Consider the following 27628-nt stretch of genomic DNA (forward strand, 5'->3'; position numbering starts at 1 on the left):
ATTTTTCCACCAGGTTAGCACACCTAATGCAATCATGGATCTTAATTGGATCTGGTATGCAAGAACAGAACTAAAGCACACACTTAAAAGACAGGTAGGCTCAGTGGAAAATGGGTCGTGTTTGTAATGGAGCATTGCTGGAGGATATAGATAACACAGTACATCCATCCTTGAAGTTACTTGTGTCTTGTGATGTGTTTGACACAATGTGTTTAAAAAATTGCTTTGTATTTGAAGTCCCAACATCTGCTCAAGGTGATGGTAATTGTTTTTTGTGTGTCAGTGTGTGAGATTGCGAGAGTGTGCGTGTAACCCTTGCTGTGTGTATTCTCCCAAGTTGACCTCCAGACACAAAGCACCTCATTGATCTCTATTTCTTTTTCTCCCACACATGCACATGACCTGCCCTACCTATAACAACCTCTCATCTAAGTGAATCTGCCACTTATTCAATCAGTTGTGTGTGTGTGTGTGTGTGTGTGTGTGTGTGGTGTGTGTGTGTGTGTGTGTGTGTGTGTGTGTGTGTGTGTGTGTGTGTGTGTGTGTGTGTGTGTGTGTGTGTGTGTGTGTGTGTGTGTGTGTGTGTGTGTGTGTGTGTGTGTGTGTGTGCGTGTGCATATTACAAAATAAATAATAAGAAAGTGTTTCCAGGGCGCATTGCCGTTGAAATATATATGCCAATAGCTTCCGTTATTTATTTTGGTCTCTCGGCTTTCATGTCTATTGGCTTCTTAAAAACAGCAGGGATCAGCTGCTGAACTGCTGTTGTCTTTTGCCGGGCTCCGGTGATCCAGATCGGCAAATCTGGGTGATGCCTTCTGATATGATTTAGCATGTTTGGCGTGTGTTACCATTAGCATACCGCACCGCTATCTAACAACGCCGACACACCGTCCTCGTCTGATCCACCACTCGCACACTTCATCGTTATTGTAGTCCACAGGGAACCCAAAATGTTCCCACACAGCTGATTTAAAAGAAGCAGGTGGGTCTTCTAGCTCCTGTGTGTTATCTGAAATTGCCACACTAACTTTTTTTCTTCTTGTATTTTGTTCGTTTTGTTGTGTTTTCTTCTTGTTCTTCATTTGTTGTTTAAGGGCGGCTGGCAATCAAGCAATACCGCCTACTGGATTATATATAGTGTAATGGATACTGCCCTGAGTCAGTGACAGACTTTGTTCCCACTCATAAAAAAAGGTGTATTCGTCGTGTGACTGCATGTGCCAAACCGTGACAGTTCGGGACGAATACGGATACCGTTACACCCCTATAACTTCAGTTAGGAATTGAAGTCTTACTGTGTAATTGAGAGATACAGTGTAATAATAGGATTATTGAATACAAACAAATAAAGGTTTTAGAATTGCTGAAATATTATGCTGAAAATGCAAACAGCTAATTGAATTTAGCCACTAATCGTGAAACGGTTGAAGTTTAATGTGCGTTAACATTGAGAAGCTACAGGGTGAGGTTTGTGCAACAAAACTACTTGGTTCATTTAGGACAAAAATCATGGTTTGTCATGTTTAAATAAGTCACTCTTTATAGGCGTATCACTTTTATCCTTTTTCCTGTGTTCTGGCTTATCCATAGATTATAACAAACACCAGAGGTGTGGACTCGAGTCACATGACTTGGACTCGAGTCAGACTCGAGTCACCAATTTGATGACTTGAGACTCGACTTGACAAAATCACAAAACACTTGTGACTCGACTTGGACTTGAACACCAATGACTCGGGACTTGACTTGGACTTGAGCCTTCTGACTTGAGGTGACTTGATCATTTAATTCAGGGGTCTCCAACACGCTGATCGTGAGATGCCGCTAGAAGAGCAGACTCCCGTTGGGGAGAGCAGAATCTTCAGCCGCCCATACTCTTGCTGAGAATCCTTGCAGGCAGGGGCGGGACTTTATTTAGCTGGGCCACCCATCATATGCGAGGACACACTAGGATCATACCATTATGTGAAAGAAGGGTGGGGGGCACAGCAGGTGTAGTGGTACAGGCCAGCTGCACAGAGCGACGGGGAGACGGATTTAAATGCAAGCGCGTTGGAAAAAGTCAAGAAATTAGCGAAAACCGAAAAAATAAGCAGCATCTGGCTGCTTTTCAGTGATATTGGAGAAAGCAAAGCTGAGTGCAGGATTTGTAAAATGAAAATAACCTTTTTTTTTTTGGGGGGGGGGGGGGGGGGGGGAGTTCAGATCTTGTACTTGAGTAAAAGTACCAGCGTATAGGAATACTCGGTTACAATAAAAAGTCCTGCATTCAAAATGTTCCAAGTAAAAGTACAAAAGTATTAGCATCAAAATATACTTAAAGTACCACCTGCAGAGGGATCTAGATGCAGGTGTTCTTTTCCCCATAGAGACCGCCTGGCTGCACATTATCCCTGGCATAAAGATAGATTGTGGGTCCCTTACAACATGTTGTACACAGTGGAAATAAACATTCTGGTCATCTCAACATCAGGGATCTTATCAATTAAACTCCTTCTGAATCAAACCGTCACGGTAGCCTTACCTTACTGATCCCTCTTAAAATAGAAAAAAAACACGTTACTTTACCAGCAGAGAGAAAATGGATTATTAAATTATTAATGTGACTGATAAAGAGCAGTTTGATTATTAAGTATTATTCTGTTGATCAATGTCATTACATTTGGTGAAAAGCACATAATGACTAGTTTATGACTCGTTTTGTCAAAGTTTAGGACTTGGACTTGACTTGAACTTGCCTATCCTGACTTGAGACTTGACTCGGTCTTGAGACTCGACTCAGACTTGCAAAACAATGACAAGCCAATGAAAAGGTAAAGCAGGGCCATGCCTTATGGCTGTATGACACCCGATAACAGCGGATACAATTTGAAGTCGGCAACAAACAAAAAGTGACCTCTGCTGTTCTGTACAGGACTAACAGTAAGTAATACAAAACATTGGGAGGGAAATTGCCTTACACATATGTGCCCGACTTGAAAATAAATGCAAGTAAAATGTGTCTGGTGAAGCTGAGTCTTGTCCTCCTGAAGATGAATGAGGTGAAAAAGGAGATTTAAAGGGTGAAAGGAAAGATTTGTGGATGCCATTTTGTGTCTAATGTGAGTGGCTGACATTGATGACCCTTCTGTTATCAGCAAGTTATAAATTGAGCTCAAATCTGATACACACACACACTCAGCTTTTGTGTGCTTGTTTGTTTGTGGGGTCGGTAGTGTGTGGCTTGTTATTTTGTAACATGGCTAGGAAAGGGTACAGTTGGTCGCCTGTATTTTCATTTGAAGACACCTATGAATATAACATAGGATCTCACTGCGTGTGTTGGTGTGTATCCCCATCGAATAACACAAATGAGGAATGTGCTACCATGCTGAAACAGATGCCAGGTGTGAACAAACATGAACTTACATTGGAACTGGCAACAATGTCAAGTAGAAGAAGGGGAAAAAACGACTTAAAATTGCATGACATGGAAATCACAATGTACAGCTTCAAAAATATAAAACAAATCCGTTGCTACAAATTATGACAGTCTGCTAATTGGATTAGTCTTAATTCCGTTCTCGGAGTATTCATCTCCTGAGTTCATGTTAGAGTTAAAAGCACTGTTGGAGGCTATCACACTTGTGCACAGACAGTTTGTACATAGAGGCTATAATGATTTCTTTCTTCAATGCACTCTGATGATAATTTGATCGGATGGCTGTACATCTGTCCACAATCACTTCCCAAGTGCCCTCCAGCAGGGCAGCGTCATTGCTACATCACAGCTCCAGGCTCTCTGTACTTTGGCTGACCGCTAGTGTTTCATATTTGTGCATATTGGATGAGAGTTTTTTGTCATCAAATAACACAAATTCCAATTACATAAATTCAAAATGAGCCTTAAATTAATCTCCAAATCAACCCTTACCAACTCCATTGTATCCTCGCCATCAGTAAATCAAGCGCTCTCTGCAATTACCCTCCTATGATCAGGGCAGGCAGCTGGAGGGTGTGTTGAATTACGGCGTTAATAGAGGGGGATGTATCCTGGCCAGCAGGCAGCGTGTTTATACCTGGACGGAGCTGCGGATTAATTTGACTATCAATCTAACTAACAGGCAGCAAGAGAGAGCGCCGACACCTGCGCATGCTGAGAAACACACACACACACACTCACACACACACTTATGTCAATGCACGTATCTGAACACAAATGCTTCTACATAAGGATGCACATACAGGTTATACATAAGGTCTACTGTCTTTGCACAAACTTTTTCATCTTAATTTATTTGAAGTTTTTTCTGCCAAAAAAGAGTAAATGTTTAAAGAATGTGGGCGCATAGTATTGGTGGGAAAAAGCAACTAATCACACTAAATACAGTCAAAGCCTACTCTCAGATCTATCAAAATGTAACTGATCTACCCTCCACCTGGTCCTAGGTCTACCCCTTGGTCTCTTCCCAGCTGGACGTGCCTGGAACACCTCCCTAGGGAGGCGCCCAGGTGGCATCCTTACTAGGTGCCCGAACCACCTCAACTGGCTCCTTTCGAAGCGAAGGAGGAGCGGTTCAACTCTGAACTTCTCACCTTATCCCTAAGGGAGACGCCCGCCACCCTGCGGAGAAAACCCATCTCGGCCGCTTGTATCGGACGCTCCAGTGTACCCTCACTCGAGAACAAGACCCCGAGATACTTGAACTCCTTCACTTGGGGTAAGGACTCATTCCCTACTTGGAGTGGACAGTCCATCGGTTTCCTGCTGACGTGAGCTAGCTAAATCTGTCTGCGACCAACTTGACTCAACAACTGATTAACGTAGTGTTTACCCTGTAATTTTACATCCGGCAGACCAAGAGGAAACGCCCCGGAACAATACAAATGTTTTTTAAAAGGCCAAAATGAATGCCAAATATCCATTCAAGTTTTTTCAAAATGTATATTAATTTGATGCACACCTCTGTGAAAAGGTACACAACCATGTGTCCATGAATGAGATATTTCTCCACCTACTATGGTTACCCTGATAAGTATGTATTTGTTGCGTACCGACCGTATTCAAATAGCATGGTTGTTGACACTGCCTGTTTTGACCATCAGAAACTACGTCAGCATGGCTACAGTATTTCTATAGCAGTGATGCATATGGTGATATCAAATACTGTCTATGAGAGGTAGCACAATAAAGTGGTTTCCTCTCAGCAAGAACTTTTTTATTTCCAACAGATGCAGGTTAGATCTATTGCCGATGAATAAATTGCCCTTAGGGCTAGATGTTAGTGTCAATGGTTATGCCTCTTGTTATGTCAAGGGTGTAACCTGCTTTTCCACAAATGACAGGGGTTGGCTCCAGCCCTCGGCAACCCTTAAGGATAAACAACTTTTTTTAAAAAGGGATCAGAGAAATATACTTATTATTTTTCAGGCACAGCTCCTTGGCATTTTCATCCATGAAAACAGCAAGTCATTTTATAATGATAACAAAAGCCCTTAGGGCCTTTTCAAAGAACTTCTCACACCAAAATAATCATTTGTACATCAATAACTCACTTGCTGCCACCTCAAATTTGTAAAAAAACAGCTTTGTTTTTTCTGGAATACTTTTAAGAATTCACGAACGGAGAATAGTCTTTATTAAGTTAACCCTTAAGTAAAGAAAATAGGGGCATCGTTCAACAAAAGAAAACTACATCAACACATCAGTTTAAAAACGTTGACACAACAGGAGCAAGAGTAATATTTATTCAGTCGAAATAATTTAAAACATTTAAATTATTTCGCAGGTAGCAAGTATTTCTTACCTGCTACCCCTTTCCCTCAACCTATCCTAAGGGAGTGCATGTACGTAGACACGTTGTGCCTCTCCACCTCTGTTCCTTACCTCTTACCTGCTACCCCTTTCCCTCAACCTATCCTAAGGGAGTCCATGTACGTAGACACGTTAGTTTAGCTGCTATAGGCTTAGACTGTCGGGGACACCTTACTTCTTCCTTCTGTCTGTCTGTACCTGTGTACTCTCATGTTCCGTATAACCCAGCTTCCCCCAAATTTCTTTTTGGTGTCTATCTACGCCGGGATCCTGAGTCGAGGCTGATCCTGTTGCCTGTCCTGTGTCCTGGATCCTGTATCATGTGTCCTGGATCCTGCATCATGAGTCCTGGATCCTGAGTACTGGATCCTTAGTCCTGAGTCCTGGATCCTGTGTCTTGGATCCTCTATCCTGAGTTCTGGATTTGAGTCCTGGACTTCGAGTCGTGGCTGAACCTGTCTCTGCGGTCCTGCCTGACTCTCACCATACTACTTCCCTGATGGCTCCCACATGATTATTGACATCCTCTTGGATTCATCTTCTTATTACAGACACATGCATTTCCAAACATTTGGTCAACCTACGCTGTAAAATGTATTATCTCTTTGATTTACACACGGCATCTACTGCACGTCTGTCCGTCCTGGGAGAGGGATCCCTCCTCTGTTGCTCTCCCTGAGGTTTCTCCCATTTTTCCCTTTAAACTGTGGGTTTTCTCTGGAGGTTTTTCCTTGTACGATGTGAGGGTCTAAGGACAGAGTGTCTAAGGACAGAGGGTATTGTCACATTTATGATATTCTGTACACACTGTGAAGTCCACTGAGACAAATGTAACATTTGTGATATTGGGCTATATAAATAAACATTGATTGATTGAAAAATGCAATTTTGCTAAAACCTTACTAAACCTTACTAATTACTAACACTTCCAAAAAGTCAGTCTCATTATTGCGCCTATAAGGCTGAAGATTTAGCATGTGTTTATGAAGTAGTGAGCCTATAAATGGAAAAAGGCAATTTGTGTGAGAGTTCATACAAATATTATTTTATTTATCTCAGTTATTAAAGACTTTTTTTCACTTATGATTCATTCACATGAAAACTGTTTTTTTTAGGAATTCAAGGTTACAAGAAGTGAACGGTTGATAAACAAATGATCACTTGGTAGAGGAAGTATTCCTTTAAGACCTTGTGATTTTAAAAACGTACAAAACTGCATCAAAATGCACTGGCACGTAAAATAATTAGTTAAGAGAGTTATTATTGGCATATATATTGCCAGAGTGTGAACTCTCTGACATTTGAAATTGTTCAACAACTCTAGGCTATGTGTCAGTGTGCTGTATAACAGGTCAGATATATGCATGAGTGCTGAGATTACTTTGTGTCAGATCAGCAACCCCAACCTGTGAAGCATTGATCGATATGTGTCACTACTGATAAGCAACAACCACACCGCCCCATGTCCCTATGGAGACTTTAAACCACAGACAAAACATTCAAATGAAGTGATGATTCAATTCAAAGACTTTTTTAATGAATCAATCTCGGTTAGTGTCGGTTAGTGTCTAGTGGTGCACACAGTATTAACAAACAAACTGGCGTTAATTAGATTAGCAGCAACTAATTGCCACTCAATGAGGCTGCGGCCCCACGAGGACGAATTCGGTCGTTTGCGTTACTGTTTAGTGTCATATAGACCGTTCGGCCACACGAGGACGACCGAATATGGCACTAAACGACTGAGGAAACGACAACGGGTCCCAAGGTGGATAGAAAGGCATACACAGCTCTCTGGGGGGTCAAACGGCTCCGTGTGTGCGCCCTATACAGACATTTTCAGATCACTGATAGTGATTGCGCAATAGCCCCGCCTCTCCCCACCTCTTCTGCTCACCTCCGCTTACCCCGCGCCAGTGCTGAAGTGTTTCGCCACCAACAACAACAACAATGGCGGATCGCAGAGTTGCTATCGTGCTCCGGACGCTATTGACCATGCTACAGTTGTTTGTGCAACATCTACAGCAATAATGATGAGGCAATAGCCCCGCCTCTCCCCACCTCTGCTGCTCACCCCCGCGTCAAAGTAAACTGCACCCTGAATTCAGATTATTTATCTTTCTCTCGATATGGACCTAAATGCGAGTGAAGTCTAATCTGACAGGACGGAGACACGCAGCTCTGCCCACCTGCAGCTCCTCCCGCTGCAGCAAAACACACACTTCAAGTCAGATCATCACCCTTAGCTATTTTAATTACCTCTCAAACTCCCTAAACTAGTTATAACAATGTTTATTTTTACAGTCGGCCGGGTCACTCATTACTGGATGAGCTGCTGCATGAGACAGACACTGACGCTGTCTGAAGAGAGGGAGGAAAAAGAGAGGCTCCGTGTATTCTATCATTATATTATATAGAGTCGTTATTCATTTGTTTTAAAGCTCAATAAATAACAAAGAAGACCTTTGACCGGCACTTTTATAATTGTGTCCGGAAGATTTCAACTTTAATACACGCTGACTGGCGAAAAACTCTGCCCGGTTCCCTCGGCCCCCACCGCGGAGAATAAACAGAAGGGCAACCATGACAACCATGCTTCTTCGCTGCTTTTGTGGAGGAAGTTACAGCGCCACGTACAGGCTCGGCATATGTACTGCAGCTTCTCCAGCGGTTGGAGCTAAACGGAGCGGTCTCGTGTGGGCAGACACTATCCAGATAATTATTGCATGTGGACGGAAGCCGTTTGCGATTGCGTTTGCGTTAATCCTATGCGTTTAGCCGTTTTCGTCCTCGTGGGGCCGCAGCCTTAGGCTAAGGGGAACTGGGGATATGCATCAGCTGCTTGTGTGAGTCGGACAGTGAATACTTTAGAGCGGCCGCTGCAGTGTGAGCTAACCGGGAGCTAACGGGAGAATAAACTCCCGTGGAAGAGCAGCACTGCAGCGGTCGGTAAATGCTGCAGAAACACATTAATAAACAATGAACCACGGCACTCTGGAGAAAAGTATAAGGTTGGAGAAGTCGTTATTCAATTTATTCTGGCTTCGTGTGATTACAAGCAACACGATCATCGACCCGACGCAGTTGTTGTTGTTGTTGTTGTGAGCTGCCGTTGGGGGGCAAATCAGCGATGTAAACGGTGATGTCATGACGCAGCAAGGGCAGCTCTGGGGCGCCAGTGGGCGGTGTGCACAGAGCGGGAGCTGAAAAGGGAAACCGGAGCTGAACCAGAAAAGCTCCCGCTCGGAGCTAGAAACTGAAAAGCACTGGTGTGAAAGCCGCATCTGTGGTCACGAATTACTCCACTAGCGCGCCCCCCCCTGTCGACTTTCCTGAAGTAATCCCCGTTGATAGAAATCAACACGTAATGAATTAAGACCCCACGGTTTGATGATTGATAGGTGTGTGGGTTGTCTTTAATTTTGACATGCAGAAAAATGTTATAATAAACATACATACTGTATGTTAAATGGATATATCCGCCTTCTTTCATTTATCTTTCCATTCCCACAACAATATACATAAATAAATGGCATATTTTGGACATAGTTCGAATGGTGATTAATCATGATTAATTAATTTTTAAGCTGTAATTAATCTGATTAAAAATTTTAATCGTTTGACAGCCCTAGTTTATATGTGTTGTTGAGTTTTGGGATATGAACAAAATAATTTCAAAATAGATACTTAGGATAAACTTAAAAATCTCTCTTCATAAACATCTGATGATTCATGACATTAATTAACTTAATTAAATGTCAAAAGTTCTAGTTTCCTACTTTCACCTATGGTCATGAAGGGTGGGTCATGATCAAAAGAATGAGATGGAGGAAATAAGCGGCCAGTAAAGGGTTTTCTCCAGAGGATGGCTGTTATCCCCATTAGGGATACACTGAGAAGTTCAGTAATCCAGGGACCCTGGTTGGATCTGCTTCTCCTTTGCGTAGAAAGGCACCAGTTGAAGTGGTTTGGGCACCCTGTGAGGATGCCACCTGGTTGCCTCCCCATAAAAGGTTTTCCAGGCAAGTCTAGCTGGAAGGAGACTGAGGTGCAGAGCCAGGACCAAGTGGGGGTATCATATCTCAACGCTCGCCTTGAAGGGCATTGGAATCACCTAGTCAGAGCTGGTTGAGGCCTCGGTCAAACTATCAAACAAGTTGAGTTGAAAGTTTAATGTGGAGGTAATTACCTGCAGACAACCGATTGGATCGTGACTGCCAGGACTTTCTGTTCAAACCAGCAATGTTTTGGTAGCCAAGCTGCCTGAATTATGGTGAAACATAGATGAATTGTAGGCTTTCATCTGTTTAGTTTCAGATGGAAGAATTCTTGATATTAAATGCGAACTCACCATAGTGATTAGTTGAGAACCACGCCTACACTGAAGGGGTGCAATTAGAATTGGAAAAAAAAACTAGAGAAAATATGCTGGTTTCAAAATGATGTCTAGTGGTGCCACACCATGAGGTGGAAACACAGCATTATACAACAGCTGTGGATGTTTTGGGGTTCAAAGCACGACCATTGCTATCGAGAGCTGGCTTTCCAACATGACCATTCTGAAACACAGGTTGCTTGGTTTTCACAAATCCTCCCCTGCCCTCCTTTCTCCTGTGACGTAGTTCATTTCTCCATATCACTAACAAGCCAGATTGTGTTTCAGAGCAACCAAAAACCTTGTGAACATCAAAGTGTGGAAACCAAGGCCTACTTTTTTGTTTTTAAAGACAGGCCAGAGCAGCAGTGGCTGAAGTTGGCATATACTGGCACATGTTGGTCCACATTGGCAAGAGAGTAGAACCGACTCAATGGTTGCCAAGTCATAGAGGACTGCCAAAGAAACTTCAAATGTCCGCACTCTACTTCTCGCCCATTCTGCTCTCCTGTCCTCTCTATTCTACCCTCATATTGCTATTGTCTGTTTGTCTTCCAGTCTCTTTCTCTCTTTATCATATTGTCGCTTCCTTTTTCCACTCGCTGTGTTTATCTCCTGCTCAGAGACTGTTAATCTGATGAAGAGAAAGGTTACACATTTGTCTGGCATCAGAAAACACCCTAGTGACAATTATGTGTGTTTTTGAGTGAGTGTCCACAGGGAGTATATTCATCCGCTAAAGCAAAGAGAGGCAGGTGGTTCATCTTACTAGTAACACCACAGGGGAATAGCTGAGAGATAGCACATTATTTGTTTGGAAAAACCTTCCAAAATGACCGAAATGAGCATTTCCTTAGGTACTACATCTATGGTTAATAATTGGTTCATTGCGTTTAACAAGAGTAACTTAGATTTTAGTCAAGGTTAAATTAAATAGGGTGAATATTATGGTCTCCAGTGTAAAAAATAAGCCAGTTTATATGTCGAATAATCTATCCAGAACTCCTCTGAGGTTGTTTTTGCTGATGTATAAATGTTGGCCATCCACTTCTGCCTTTGTTCCTAAAAGAGGACAGTCAGGTTTCATAAAACCAGAAAAAGTCAGCAGGAATATATAGGCCAACATAGGCCCCTTTTAGACCGGTCTACGGGAAATGATTTTTGTAGAAATATGTTGGCCCACAATACAAATGAGTTTTTCTGACATCGCTTTTAATGAGTTGTCTAATAATATGTACTCTTGCAATACAATCAGATACCAGATCGTATTAACTAAAGCTTTATTAAATCAGGCAATAAAGGCAGTTACATTTTTGGTGTCAAACCACATGAATCTGCAAGCTTGTGTTTAATTTGCTTTAAAATAAAGTTTGGAGGGTAAAAAGATTCTAAAGATAAGCGTTGATTAGTTATTTTAAAAAACAACCTAGTTTGCTGAAACTGATCGAATACTGTCTACTAAAGCTACGATATAATTTTTCGCTAAAAAAACGTTTAACTCCACTGTGCTGTAAACGGCCATCTAGATTGGTTCTATAAATGTAGCAATACTTTCCCTCGTAAAAACATTACTTGCAGCATTTACTACCACAACCTTTTGGGAAACAAACTAGTAATAGATACAAACAATATACCCAAGGCCCTGCTCCAGAAGGTTGGTGACTTCGTCCTTGAGGTTGACGGCTGCTCCATCTCCCCATCTCCTGAAGCCCGCAACCTGGGTGTCATCCTTGACTCCACCCATTCCTTCCATTCCCACGTAAAATCTGTGACCAAATCAGCCTTTTACCACCTAAGGAACATTGCCAGACTCCGACCGTCACTCTCGGAGTCGGTTGCCGAAACCCTGGTGCATGCGTTTGTCACCACCCGCTTGGACTACTGCAATGGTGTCCTGTTCGGTGTTCCCAACAAAACCCTGGACAGGCTCCAGTATGTCCAAAACTGTGCTGCTAGGGTACTCACGCACACAAAGCCGTGGCAACACATCACTCCCACCCTCATCCACCTCCACTGGTTGCCAGTCAAGTCCCGCATCACCTACAAAGTCCTCCTCCTTACCTACAAGTCCCTCCATGCCCTTGCCCCTCAGTACCTATCGGACATCCTTCACCCACATGCCCCACCCCGGAACCTGCGGTCCTCAGACTCTGGCCTGCTTACCACCCCCTGCACCAAACTGCGAACCTTCGGGGACAGAGCCTTCAGTGTGGCAGCCCCCACCCTCTGGAACGCTCTCCCTGCGGAGATTTGAAACATCCCCACACTTGACGCCTTCAAAAGGGCCCTCAAGTCCCATCTGTTTGCCAAGGCTTTCGGCCCCTAATCGATCTGTTGTTTTGTCTGTCTGACTTTTGTTTTGTTATGTTTTTTTTTTTTTTTTTGCCCTACTACTTGTAAAGCGACCTTGGGTCCCTTGAAAAGCGCTATACAAATCAAAGCTATTATTATTATTATTATTAATATGGACAGGCTTAGATGCATAAAAACTTCTAAATGGTTATAAGTCAGTTCTCTTGTTCACTCTGTTTTTGTTCAGCTCGTTATATATAGGACTAGGAATCAACTACATAACTAAGTTTAACATTTCACAAAAATGTCCACCCTTCTTTCAACAGAAATTCAGTGCGTGCTTAGAAATGATGACACATAGGTTTGGCATTTTCATTGCTGCTAAATAGTTCCTGGGCCTATACAAGTTATGACCACAAGAGCAGAGACCTTTGGCTACCAGGAACACTAGCTGATGAACCAAAGTTAAACCTGCTTTGTTAAGATGTTGTCACCATCCCTGTTATGTCTGTATATATGTGCTTCCTGTCTGTGTAATTCCGCCTGTGTTATTACCTGATCATTTTCACATGTTACTTGTTAGACACTTTTATCCAAAGCGACTTGCATACTCAATACTGTGGGCAATCCCCACAGGAGTAATTTGGGGTGAAGTGGCTTGCCCAGGGACGCAACGACATGCTGACTGCAGAGGGGTTTGAACCTGTGCTCCACTGATCCCAACACCAAGGCTCTAACCACTGTGCCACACGCCTCCACCTTTCACCTGCTGCCCTTGTGTTTTCCTGCCTTCCCCAGCTATGTCTTGTCCTTGTGATTAGCTCTGCATGTATTTAAGTCTTGTTTGCTTTGTCGGTATTAGTAAGATCCTTGTTTGTTCGTCGGGGATTTTGTTTCCGTTTGTTTTGCCTTGCCCTACTCTGTTCCCTTGCCCTGCCACTAAAGGTACATCCTGCATTTGGCTCCAACCTGCTCTGCCTCCACATGACAGGTTGATTATTCAGGTAAGGCTTCTGCGTTCCTGAAAATGTTTCTGGGCCCTCAAGAAAGTCCTTTGGGCTAACTTTTTTTAAATGATTAATGGGCATCTTGTGTTTTTTTTTATTTTAAATGGACTGTAGAGAGGTTAAAAGGAAACTAGAAGACCAGACCTCAGAGTTCCACAAGGCGATTTCCATAAGTAGAAAGAACTGCTTGTATCATACCTGAACTGGGTTGTTGCTTGAACCATGATACATCCAGCAAAAAGTAAGGCTTGTAGTCTTTCCGTAATCCTTCTGAAATACAACCCAAACTGAGAACTGAGAGACAGATGGGGAATGATATGCAATTTAGACCAGTGGTTCTCAACTGGTCAGGCCTCGGGACCCACTTTTTACATTGTCAATAAATCACAACCCAACATTTTTAAGCACTCAAATCTATTCAACAAAAAATCGTGCTGTAATATATACGCTTTTCAGCATTTTTAGAAATACTAACATATAAACTACGCATTCTGGTACACTCTGAGAAGAAAATAAATAAATGTATTACAACCCGATATATTAATTATATTTTATGCCATTGTTTGTGTTTCACTTTGTTCTGACAGCTGAACTTGCTGCTCCACACAGAGAGAAGAGCAAAGAGGAGAGAGTCTGTGTGAATTACTTTAAATTGTGGGTAAGGGTAGATAGCTCCCATTCTTTTGTGACCTGTCAATCATCAAACCGGGGGTCATATTTCATTATGTGTTCATTTGTATCAGGAGTTGTACCCATGGATGCATAAAGAATAGTTCTACCGCATAGTTATTCTCCGTGGGGACTTCCGGCAACAATCTTGATTCTGATTGGCCAGAAGCCTCGAAAAAACATCAGCAAAGATGTTTTATTGAGTGGATGATCACTACGTGACAGAAGTTTTCAAAACCATTTATGGTCTCCGGTGTAAAAGTTTGACTTTTTTCCCAAAAAAACCAAAACAATTACAATTTTTTTTTTCTATTTTTTTTTCTTCACTCACACATCCGCGACCCACCAGTTGAGAACTACTGATTTAGACCCTAACTGACCTAAAGCTTGGGATGTTTCTCCTCATGTTCAGTGCCCTTACCCAAAAGCAACCTCTACAAGGTAAGTCTTGAGCATTTGAACAAACAATCATTGCTTGTATCCTTCTTGTGACAAGAGTTTCACCAATTAGCCAGAGCTAACCAGTCAGGAAATGAGAAGGCCGGTGAATCCAGCCAACTTGAGAACCGATTAAATCATCAACCATTCAGGCAAATATCAATATCACCAGCAAGTCAGTTCGCCAGTCTGTGTGTAGTCCTGCCAACAAACCAAACAACCACAGACCCCACCAAACCAATTCTCCAGCCACGATGTCACCAAATGAGACACTTACTCACCCATCCAGCAAGCCAACCAATTAAAAAACGTGTTACATTTCCAGGTAATGCAAAGTGTTGAAGGCAAGGCAAGGCAAGGCAAGGCAAGGCAAGGCAAGGCAAGGCAAGGCAAGGCAAGGCAAGGCAAGGCAAGGCAAGGCAAGGCAAGGCAAGTTTATTTATATAGCCCCTTTCAGCACCAGGCAATTCAAGGTGCTTTACAAAAATGAAAGACATTCAGACAAAGGCATTTAAAAACAGTAAAATATAATAAAAGAAACATTAAAAGAAAAACAAAAAATGAAAGACATTAAGAAAATGGCATTTCAAATCAGTTATTAAAAAGAAAAGCTAATACAATAAACATTAAAAGATAAAAGTTACAGTGCAGTCTAAGATATGAATAGTTCAATTATTTCGGTTCTTGATTTTTAATTTATTCACAGAACCTCCCTTTGGAGATCCGAACATTTCCGTCCCGATTGTTAATTTAGACCAGGGGTGGGGAACCTTTTTCCTCTCAAGGGCCATTTCAATGTTTTCAACATCCTCCGAGGGCCGTACACATTATTGACCTCTGCTTCAAAAAACTAAAATCACAGCCCATTCATTTCGCCTTTCTTTCATACTGTGCAAAGAAAAAGCAACCTCTTAATCCAGATATCTCACCATGACTCACGCACGCACGTGCACGGTTGTGGCATGACCACCGAAACAGAAAGATATGGACACACGATGTGTGCAAATGTATTTAGTTTCCTATCCATGTGGACATGATTTAAGTGGGGGGGACATAACCTCCTCTTGGGGGGTCCAGGGGGGGATGCTCCCCCGGGAAGATTTTTTTCTAAATGTTGAAGTTAAAAGCATCAATCTGGTGCACTTTGAGAGCAACATTAAGAGGGATAAATCTCTCAACACCCAGATGAAACAGAACTGGAAGCAGATTTATTTTTCTTTATGAATATTTGACAAATCACTCCCCTTTCAAACTGTATTCTTGTTTATTCATAACAACTTTGTTTTACTGTCATATAGTATTTTATACCCGTTTACTTTATTCTCTTATTTTTTGATAACTATAATGATCATATAAAGATGTGCCTTTACCTCACTGGTTGGAGAAAAAGCTTCTTATATTCGTTAGCATAGCTAGCTAACCAGATGCTAATAACAACAAAGGTATTGACTGTATGATCAGTGTGACAGATGAACAGATCGCCACTGGGCTTTCAGCTAGAGACACAGCCACGCAGAAATTGCAGCATGTGTACGGTTCCTTATGGGTACAGCTTGGAAGTGCCAGAGTGACGTTTGGTGCTCTCCGTCAGAACTGCACCTGACGAGACATGTACCACGTGATGACACGTTAGGCTCGTGTTGTGTTCAAGGACCCTGACCTTGGCCAGGAAAAACAGGCTTAATTATTAATTAAAACTTGTTTAATTATTTTGCGGTCTAGATTTCTTTAATTTTTTTCTTTTTTGCATGTGTTTATAAATTACCTCGAGGGCCAAACCAAATGGTCTCGCGGGCCGTATACGGCCCGGGGGCCGGAGGTTCCCCACCCCTGATTTAGACTGATTGTTTTCACCATGTTACAGTATGCTCGCATGACATCCACAATCGGACCCTCAGGAGGGTGTACTAGCCCCCTACTCTGCTTTGCGTTCCATAACAAGTCTTTAAGTGTTACCTGAACACCCCGTGTTACCAAAAGACTATTTTTCACCCGTCGGTGCTGTGATACTTGTTCCTCAGTACAAATCACCCAAAAACTGATCGTAAACCCTGGCTACGATGGATATCCCAAATATCCTACTTTCGAGCAGTCCCTCTCATAAATGTCATGGAGTTTCAGACGGTTTTCACCATGTTTTGCTCGCATTTGAAGAGTGAGCAAAGGCAAAGGCATGAAATATCTCATCTCACGCTGCCTTGTTCACTATCCAACACTCATTACTTTGTTCTCTCAGAGTCCTTTTCTCTATTGGTTTGTCCTCTGTCTTTCTCATGCCCTTGTGTGTGTGTGTGTGTGTGTGTGTGTGTGTGTGTGTGTGTGTGTGTGTGTGTGTGTGTGTGTGTGTGTGTGTGTGTGTGTGTGTGTGTGTGTGTGTGTGTGTGTGTGTGTGTGTGTGTGTGTGTGTGTGTGTGTGTGTGTGTTGTTCCCACCTACGACTCTCTTTGTGTTGCATGATAGAAGTTTGGTGCAAAGTATTTCTCAGTTTTAAACCGAGACCTCTTACTGTGTTTATCAATTTATTTCTAAGTTGAGTGTGTGTGAGAGTGTGTTTCAATGGTGTCCTAATCATCGCGGCTGTATAGAGGGTCTCGGGCAGTCGCAGCATGCCCTCTCCCCCTACCGCGGTCCTTATACCTGCAGAGAAAATTGATTTCTGCTTTTCTTTTTTTCCTCCTTTCATTCCTCCACCTCTTTCTCAACCCTCCCCTCCATCTTTCTCTTCTTTCCATCAGCTTCCTTCTGTTTTTCTCTACATGTATTCACCCATTCTCCGCATCCCTCCAATATAACCTTTTACCTGGATTCACTCTCCTTCCCACCCTCCTGCTTTCATTTTGTATATAACTGGTGTCTCAGGCAATGTTATCTTCCAGTTAAAGTCTGATAAAAGAGATTGTCACTCCACTTTTATGCCCTTTGTTTTTAAAACATCAACTCCAGGTTGCCACCTCTTTCTAGTTCATACAAACCTACACACTTCAATAGAAACAAGACATCTGCAGTGTTTTGGAAATCAACAGTTAGTAAACAGATTTCAGTAGTCCATATGAAATGAAGCGGAATAACCATCAGAGGACAAGGGGGCTACAACCAAGACAGAATGATTTAACCAGGAGTCATCGCATGTGTTATACAGAAGGTAATAGCTTAGAATCATTTGAGTGGAGTAAAGCTGTTAATGGAACCTACTCGATGGTTCATCCAATATGAAAAAACACTGAAACTTGTTTATTTATTTATTTTTGGTTCATTTATAGTTGTGAGTGTGTCTGTGCTCCTGAATCAGCCTCACCCGTCTCCCTCCTCTCTTCTCCTCTTTGAGGCAGCAGCAAAGACTAGTTTTATCTCTCAACAAGTTTTAAAAGTGTATCTTACCTTTTTTCCCCTAACTTTTTTATTTTGTATTCATGCAAATTTTACTAATAACTACCCTCTCAAATGGAAATATGTGTTCTCATTCATAACACTCCGTTCGATGTCTCACGATGGGATGCGCCTCATCGCGGAGCAAACAGAAGCATCAATCTCATTACGCCAATACTGATTGGCTGGTGATCTTGACGTCAGCGTCAGGGGAAATCACCCCCTATAAGTAGCTTGCGCCACAACGCATGCGTCATTCAAACACCTCTTCTCGCTTCAGAGCACATCTCTACAGTAGCCGGGCAAGCTTAACGGTCCACAGACTGAACCCAAATACCCATTTCGGTCGACGGGCGCTCGCCGGCTACTCCTTCTGCTTCGCAGGAAGACGGTAGTACTAACGCCAGTTAGTATTAAAATCGACCTCGCCCTTCTCTTCCCCGGAAAGTAAGGTAAGTCCGAATTTTTTAAGCTAGCAGCACACCTGTTGCTAGCTCGCTCCCTCTCTACCGACACCACGGTAGCGAGGACGTTTTTTCTTTTCTCTCCTCCACGGAGGGGAAAAGGATTAAAGGAGCATACTGCCACACCAGTCAGTATTCTCCGGGAATAAAAGACCCACACTGTCCTTTTCTCCGGATTAAGGACAAGGTGGTGTGATCTTTTCTCCCGTCCCACCTGTCGAGAGCGGGCCCTCTCCACGCCACGAGGCGACCAAGATGGACGCCCCTCTCCCTCACACCAGAGGAGTCAGGGACTTGGTGGCTCGACTCTGCGGCTGCGGGTTGAAGATATTGGGCACAGACACACACCAGGTCTGCCCCTGCGAGATGGAGTTCATGACTTTATGAGCTGTTCATGAGCACTCATGAAACATTCATGAACAACTCATTATATGTTCACTTGTCATGTTCATGAACCAACATTCTTAAAATGCTCATGAACCATTTTAAAGAGCAGTTCATGAAATTGTTATGAACATTGTTCATTCATATAAAGTTCCTGTTTTGCTCATGACAGACTTTTATGATCCAGCCAATCACAACATTATAATTAAAACCCCAAAAAATGTGCATGAGCATTTCATGAATTTTGGATGATTGTGGCAAGTTCAGAATATTTTGGAATATTCATGAGCATTTTATGAACTTTTGATGATCAGTGTGATGTTTCTAAATACCTCTTGAATATTCATCTACTATTTGAACATTTCTTTCTTTTTTTAAACTTTTAATCTTAAAACAAAACAATAGTGAATTTGAAACTGAACATTATCTGTATTTATTTTGGTGACATTCATATCATTTTATGGTTTATCTGTACTGTTTGAGAAGCAGTACGAGTAAGTAGCGCCAAGGTGGAACCTTTGGCAGGTGAGCGGTGACATCTGGGTTATCTTAGGGGGGACACTTCCGCCCCCTCCTCAGAAGCAATCCAGACGATCAACCGGATCCTGTGTATAATTATTGCTGCTCCACTTTTCTGTTTTCTACAGGTCAGTGCATAATGAAAATGATCGATGTTAACTTGTGTGAATTAGATATGATGTTGGAGATGTTTAGGAGAGTGTGTCAGAAGGTTTTGAGCATGTTTGACATAGTAACGGTATTTTAAAAATACTAAACTGTCGGCAACAATAGATGCCATTTTTGACCTGAGCGAAGGCTCGCAGGCAGGTTAGCTGCTGCGCACGGGTAATATGTTTTGTTTACCTGAGTGCAGTCTTGCAGGCACATTGTCTTGTTTTTTGTTTATTAACATTGACAGTGTATTTTTGTGATCTCCATAATATGTTATATTTGGTAAAGATAGATATATTGATAGAAAGTATTATTTGATAACGTTATGTGTTTATAGATAACAACCTGTCCTTCACTGCAAACATAGCTGCTACAACCCGCTGCTGCAGATACACGCTTTACAACATCAGGAGGATGCGTCCCCAGCTGACCCAGAAAGCGACGCAGGTTCTGGTCCAGGCTCTCATCATCTCACGCCTAGACTACTGCAACTCCCTCCTGGCTGGTCTACCTGCATGTGCCATCCGACCTCTGCAGCTCATCCAGAATGCAGCGGCTCGTCTGGTCTTCAACCTTCCTAAATTCTCCCACACCACGCCGCTCCTCCGCTCCCTCCACTGGCTTCCGGTAACTGCTAGAATCCACTTCAAGACAATGGTACTTGCGTACCATGCTGCGAATGGATCTGGCCCTTCCTACATCCAGGACATGGTTAAACCGTACACTCCAGCACGTGCACTCCGCTCTGCATCAACCAAACGGCTCGCTGCACCCTCGCTGCGAAGGGGACCCAAGTTCCCATCAGCAAAAACACGTGGGTTTGCTATCCTGGCTCCAAGATGGTGGAATGAGCTCCCCATTGACATCAGGACAGCATATAGCTTGCACACCTTCCAGCGCAGACTGAAAAACTCATCTCTTTGGACTACACCTCGAGCGATAGAACTATTAACAAAGCACTTATATACTAATAAAGGGCTGGCTTACCTAAAGCCAGTTGAGTAGCACTTGAAATGTTTTTGCTCTATGAAACCTGATGTACTTATATGATTCTGTTTTCTTCAAGTTTGTATTTTGTTGGTCGAACGCACTTATTGTAAGTCGCTTTGGATAAAAGCGTCAGCTAAATGCAATGTAATGTAATAATGTATATTGACTATGTTGAATTTCTCCTTGAGATACAGTAATTGACTGTGACAGACAGATAACTTAAATGGAGAAATGTGATGTTTGTAAAGTTCAGCTATTTGAATGTAACTGTGTACTTTGAATTTTGAATAAGAAGCAATCCAGACGATCAACCGGATCCTGTGTATAATTATTGCTGCTGCACTTTTCTGTTTTCTACAGAAATCATTTATTGTTGCTGTGGTACCCAAGCTTTTGGGACCCGTAACAACATGTTTTGTGCAGCTGAGTGTCAAGAACTGCTTCAAATAGTGATAGGATTAATTGTAGTGCTCCACCTGTATACATGTATGTTTGTATGTTAATTTGAGTAAAGTTCCATTGTGATTGACATAATTGTTGTTTTCTATGGTTGCCAATTGACCCACAGTCAATGGTTCATGAACAGTTCATGTACATGAACAGTTCATAGCCAGCCATTGAATTATATGCAGTGACTGGGTATGAACTGTTCATGAATGGTTCATGAAGTTGTTATGAACAGTTCTTGATATGTTCATGAACAATTCTTGAAATGTTCTTGGTTGAAAACTGAATATCCCTACACACTCACTGAAAACTCCATTTCATGAATTGTTCATGAACCTGCCTAAAACCATATTCCATGAATTGTTCATGAACCATTCCAGCACAAGAGTTTCATGAGTAGTTCATGAACTGCCCTAGTGCCATTTAATGTTCATGTCACTTTCATGAACAGTTCATCAACTTTGTTATGAGCTGTTTATGAGCTGTTTATGAATATGGTTCACTGATATTTCATGAACTTTTCATGACAAGTTCATGAACAGTTCACTATCATCTCACTGGGGTGTTCGTCCTGCCTCGGGCTGGAACACGCCCTAGGCGCTATCGACAACCCCGGCTCATGCGGACATTGCGTCCGCTTCACCGTTAAGAGCCTCCGCCGACGGTTAGCTCGACAAGCTAGCCTGTCGGAACAGGACCCCCCCATGTCCACGGACCCGCCGACCGGCAGTCAGGACACGGGGGTGTCCGTCACAGAGAGTGAGCCCCTCTCCGTGTCGGTCTGGGGCTCACTATCTGCTATGGCTATAGAACCAGAATCCCGCACCCTGGCAGGCCGGGACCCGGTGACGGAAATACACGCGGGAACGGTTTGCCGCGCTCCACCAAGCTGGGGCTCCCGGTTAGACCTCACCATGGTCTCACCCGCAGAGGATGTCCTCGGGCCTGACTACGAGGAGGACGAAGAGGAGGACGCCCTGGCGTTCCTCCTGTCCGAATCGGATGAACAGGAAGAGGACACCTTCATGTTACCGGCTCAGGCTGCAAAGCCTGAGGCAAGTGCTGTTCTCCCGGGCGATAGCACACCAGCTTCGCCCGGTCTGAGCATGGACCTGCAGGCCGTGTGCAAACGCGCTGCGGCCAGACTCAACATCCCATGGCCCGAAATGGCCAAGGAGACCTCCAGGTCCCGCTACGAGGGAAAACATCTTCCCCAAGCAGCGGGGAAAAAGAGACAACTCTTTCCAGTCTTCCCGGAGATGTTGGATGAGGTGTTGGTCTCGTGGAGAGACCGGCCCTTCAGCAACAAGGTCCCAATCCAGGGTGCCTCCTCCCTAGACTGTGACGGAATGGAGAAGCTCGGCCTGCTCTGCATGCCGCCCATGGAACCGCTGGTAGCGGCTCACCTTCTACCAAAGGTGGGCCCATCACCAAGCAGGAACCCCACGCTGCCAGCAAAGTTGGACCGTTTTCAGTCAGCAATGACTGCAAAGGCCTACAAAGCGGCAGCGTTGTCCGCCAGGGCTCTGAATGTGTCCTCGCTGTTAACCGCCTACCAAGCAGAGCTCTGCGAGGACCTGTCGGGTAACCTGGGGGCAGCCACTCTGGACGAGATGGCAGCGGTCACGGACATTTGTCTCCGTGTCCAACGCTGCGCCGTCCAGGCCACGGGCAAGGTAATGGGGATCATGGTGGTGCAGGAAAGAGCGAGATGGCTCAACCTCACCAACCTCCCAGACCGGGAAAAGGAGGATGTGCTTGATATGCCCATCGTTCCCGAGGGAATTGTTGGCTCCGCTCTCGCCTCCATGCAAAGGAGGTGTGAGACGAAGAAGAGGGAGGACGAGGCACTCCACCTCTGCCTCCCTCGAAGGGGCAGTCCTCTGCCCAAGCTGCCTCAAACTCTGCTCGGTTTAAAACACTGAAGACGCAGAGGTCGCAGCCCACCCCGAGTCCCCAGCCCAGGCTGGAGACAAGGGCAAGTTGGCCGAGAAAATCTCCGGTTCCGGCTGCAGCTCAGGCTCAGCCAACCAAGAATTTCGGCCAGCAGTCGAGGAAGAAGAAGCGAGCGGTGTGACAGCCCCTCCTTCTCCCCTCCGTGAATGTGTTTCCGCCGCCTCGAGAGATGCCTAAACACCATCCTCAAGTCCGCACAAACACATGTCACATGCTGATTGATTCCTCTGTCATAAAACATTTGCCGCTGACGCATCCAGGCTTCAGGCCGAGGGCGCAGCTCAAAAAAATGAAAAGAAAATCACTAAAACCAATAAACAGCCCGCCAATTCTTCCCCTTTTGAGAGCAGCTACGGCATCTCTCAAAAGGCGGATTATTGACGGGTCTGTGAAGGCACCACCGCCACGTGCACGCGCAGTGCCGGCTGGGGCTTTAAGGGCACCACCGTCACGCGCATGCGCAGTGCCGGCTGGGGTCGTAAGGGCTCCACCGTCACACGCATGCGCTGTGCCGGCTGGAGCTGTGAAGGCTCCACCTTCACACGCATGCGCAGTGCCGGCTGGAGCCGTAAGCGTGACATCTCAGCTGGCTCTAAGGAGCATACAGCAGGAGATACTCACGACATCTGCCTGGGCTTCTCAAAACTGTTATACTTTATCTGTTTTCACAAGCCCAGAGAGAGTCAACCCATATTCTGGAGGGAGAGGCCCTCTCTCTCCTAGAAAGAAGGGTTTTATCTATAATGCCCACCGAGCAGAGTCAGATTACGCAGACAAATGTCCTCGTAAAGCACCCGCTCAACATGGGACTCATAATAAAACTAAACCCTAAAGTATTGGTTATTATGTAAAGCGTAGTGGCACTACACCCGACTTTTGTAGTGCGGGACGCGCCTACGGGTGCTGTCCTTTCACGGAAGGTGGTCACCACGGACGCAGGTCAGACAGGCTGATAGGGTATTTACGAAGGTCGCCCGGTGAGAGGTCTCTAGAGCAGAGATCAAGGGCTTTGATTTGATTTATGATCTGTATGACAGCATGTAGACAGCCAGTCACCCTGTGTGAGGCAGGCCACTTAACAGGCCAGGCCATCGGGAAACCCCTCGGTCCTCCCGATGGCCAGTCGGGGACTGGGTACAAGAGGCGTAGAGCGAGGGATCATTGTCCACAAGTTAATCGATCGCAGACGGCGTCTTGGTCGCGGACGGATAAAAACATTTAAAACATTTTTTTTTAAATAATAATAAATGGGTCGCAAAATATACTTGGGAGGGTGTTAACATACCTGGGCGGCCCGCCCAAGTAAAGTCTACAGTATGTGTGGGAAACCCTGAATAATGAATTTTACTGTTGTGTTTTCTCTAAACTATTTTTTTTTCTTTCTGTCATTCATGTATGTATGTTTGTTGTATGCATATATTAAATGTTTTTTGTAAAGTGTCTTAGTACTTAGAAAAGCACTATAACAATGTAAAATGTACCATATTGTGTGTAGTGTCTCAGATAACTGACTGTTGATGTTTTTGGAAAAAGCTCAACAACAGTTAACACCATTCATTCAGATTATTATTCTTCGTCACAGCAAAGTGAAGGCAGGATGTCTCAGTGCTACAGGGTCTTATCACGACCTCAGAGAGAAGAGGACATATATATTGCCGACAGACCAAAGGCATACAGTACTGCATGAATTAAAGAAGGCCAGGGCCTGTTTGTAGAGGCCATGAAAAGGAAGTGTGAATAGTAATCACTTAGCCTTGGGCCAACATATTGTAGTTCTAATGTATATTTAAGAATTCAGCTGAGATTTTGTAATGTTTAAACAAGATGATACCACAGGTAGTTCTTCTGATATTCTGTTTAATTTCATATTATCTGCTTTGTGCCTAATATTGGGATTGACACCTGGTGAACTATTTTCATTATACAAACACAACAACATTGAGACTCTCCTGCTATATTGCCAAACCCATCATCAATTAAAGCCCTTTTAAACAACCTTATTCTTGTCATGCAACTGTCTTTAGGCCCTAGCTTACAAAACACACTTGGAAATGTGTTGGATCTTGCATGTCTTGGCCGATTATCGGGGCCGATATTCCGCATTTGACCGATTATCGGTATCGGCCTTTTTTTTATCAAATTGCCGATAAAACTTTGCCTCTGATGCGGCCGTTTCTCTGGCTGCAGTCACCATTCTGTGTACACGAGCAATGTCCCGCCCACAGCGCTATCTGATAGGCTATTACTGAAGATTTCCGGGCGGGAGCCAGCCAGAGAGGCGGGACCTTCTCAGATTACAGGCAGGTGCGAAAGAACGCAGACACAGACTGAAGCAAGCAGCAGCGCTGAGCGGCAGAGCCATACATGTGTTAAACCGAAGTTCAATAAACATCCCTATCCCCTATGCTGAAGTTGCAAAAACACCACGATCTTATGATCCAATTATATCAGTTTCCCAGTTACACAGGGTGCGTGCAGCGTCTCGCAGCGGAGTAACTGTGGTGTGGGGGGGGGGGGGGGGGGGGCTGTGAGTGGAGTGGAGCCTCGTGTTGTGTTGAGTTGTGTTGAGTTGTGTTGGAGTTTGTGTTATTCTACATTTTGACACCAAGATTTTTTTACTGCAAATGTATATCGGTTCCAAATATCGGTTATCGGTCTCCTTGATTACTAATAATCGGTATCGGTATCGGCCTTGAAAAAGCCATATCGGTCGATCCCTAGTTTGTTTATCCAATGTGACTCAACACTAACATGAGCGTTGTAGTTATAAGAAACAGTGCAGGTTGGTTTAAATGCATGAACTAAAAGTGTTCCTATTGATATGTAATGTGATGCCTCTTGAGAGATATCAGAGTCTAAAGGCCAATGCCAATGAAAATAAATTAAAATGTGTATGTATGATATCATGCTAGGAATTGTAGGAAATGTAGGCTAGTTAGCTAGCTACACGTTTTTATGTTTAAATGATTGCACAACTAGACCAGATTTCACTCTGCCACAAGAGGGAGCTTCTCTGAATGTCCAAATGGTACATTCCATCGCTCCGAGTTTTCGATTGGTCCAGTTTGTGAAAAGCACTCAATCGCTCAGACTGACTATTTACGAATACCCATAATTAGCATGACCAGTGTCACAAAGGCAGCAAAGACCAAGGAAAGAGTGCCAATCCACTAATGTAAAATCAACGATAGAGAAGGTAAAAATATCATGTTATCAACTACCAATTTTAATTTAACTAAAGGTGAGAACCAAAAGGATGGGTCTTCTAATGGCCTCCACTGCAGCAAGGGAAAACTGTTAAAGGTACGGAGGAAAGACATTTCCATAGAAACGTGTCCTTTTCCCCTTGACCCTCTCCGTCACGCCTTGTTAATGCACTAAAGATGATAAGAACAGGGCATCATACACACATCCATCACCACTGACAAAGATAAGGCATGGGCAGATGGATGGAGGGCAGGAGGGATGGATTGGTGAGTGCAGGGAGAGCTATAGATGAACAGGTAAGTGGACGCACAGCAGGGTATAGAAACCAATATAGACACATAGCACAGGGGTATAAAGGGCATTGCCATTATGTGATGGCTTATATAGCGATATTTTCACAAGAAAGAAAAGTGAGTTATAAGTCAAATTACTGTTCAGAGGTAGATTTGTATATTGTATTGTATAGCAAAATAAAACGTTTTAACTACATTGATATATATACTGTACTTATTGGCCGTTTTGAAGGGAACATGTATGCTCCCAGATAACAGTTTTAAAGACGTAGTTCACTTATGTAAATTGGAAGAAACGGGAAGAAAACACATAACTGGTTTATGTTGAGGAAAGGTTATCCATAACAAAATACATTTTCAAAATCAAGTTGACAATATATATTTGTTGTTTGGGAACTTCATTTTTAGGAGACCATGCCAATACTAGTTATGGCAAATATGTTAAATGAGTAAAAAGCTGCATATTAAACCCTGCAGCAACTCCAACCAACCCTTTCTCAAAGCCAACTGTGTCAATTACAAAGTATTATTTATCAGCTCCAAATACTTGTAGGAAATTCTAAGATTTCCAAGGCACATTTTCCCTCCCAAAAGCCATCAGTTTGCACCTTTATCTGCTGTAACAGAGCTCCTCACTGACACTCCGAATGCACGTCAAACTGATCATCAAAGCGTTGGAAAAAAAGAGTTTCTATAACTGTTGCAATATTCAATAAACAGCACAAACACGGTGCCAAATAGTCAACTTCTTCTTAAAATACAGAACTATTGCAAATCACTAGATGCTGATAGCCTTATTATACTCTTTGAGCTTCCTCACATGACTTTGATTCAGAGTCGTGCGGTTTATGGCACAAAAACAACTTGTTGGTATCCACATCAGTCATGTTGGTTTGTTGTTCTACCCCCTGCATGCATGTCACAAAGACATCACTGGGAGACTCATATGGTGAAACACTGATACAATGAGGCTGATGGAAGACTCGACATCCTCCACGGGCTCCTCCTGTGTTGTTTATCCACCCGCCAATAGATCATTGGTGCCTATGTTGTACCTTATCTCTCCAATAATCCACTGTTGATAAGCAAGACCAACCAGTGATAGTGATGTAAACAATGTGTAAGCAGCATGGGTGTGAAAGTGAAACAATGTTCCAATTCCTGGAAGGATAACTTATTGGAGAGTATTCCTAATTTATTTTTTGGATCTTGCTTTGATCCACATAAACCTTGACAGCATAAAAAAATAACAACAGACAAAGAAACCACGT

At 43.4% G+C, this 27628-nt stretch overlaps 1 protein-coding gene across 4 annotated transcripts in view; it reads right to left on the reverse strand.

Moving 5' to 3' along the window:
* il1rapl2 (interleukin 1 receptor accessory protein-like 2) overlaps positions 1-27628 on the reverse strand; it is a 630266-nt gene that overhangs the window by 209293 nt on the left and 393345 nt on the right. The gene's annotated exons all lie outside the window — the stretch shown is intronic.

This window comes from Pseudochaenichthys georgianus, chromosome 10 (assembly GCF_902827115.2).
Source record: "Pseudochaenichthys georgianus chromosome 10, fPseGeo1.2, whole genome shotgun sequence".
NCBI lineage: Eukaryota > Metazoa > Chordata > Actinopteri > Perciformes > Channichthyidae > Pseudochaenichthys > Pseudochaenichthys georgianus.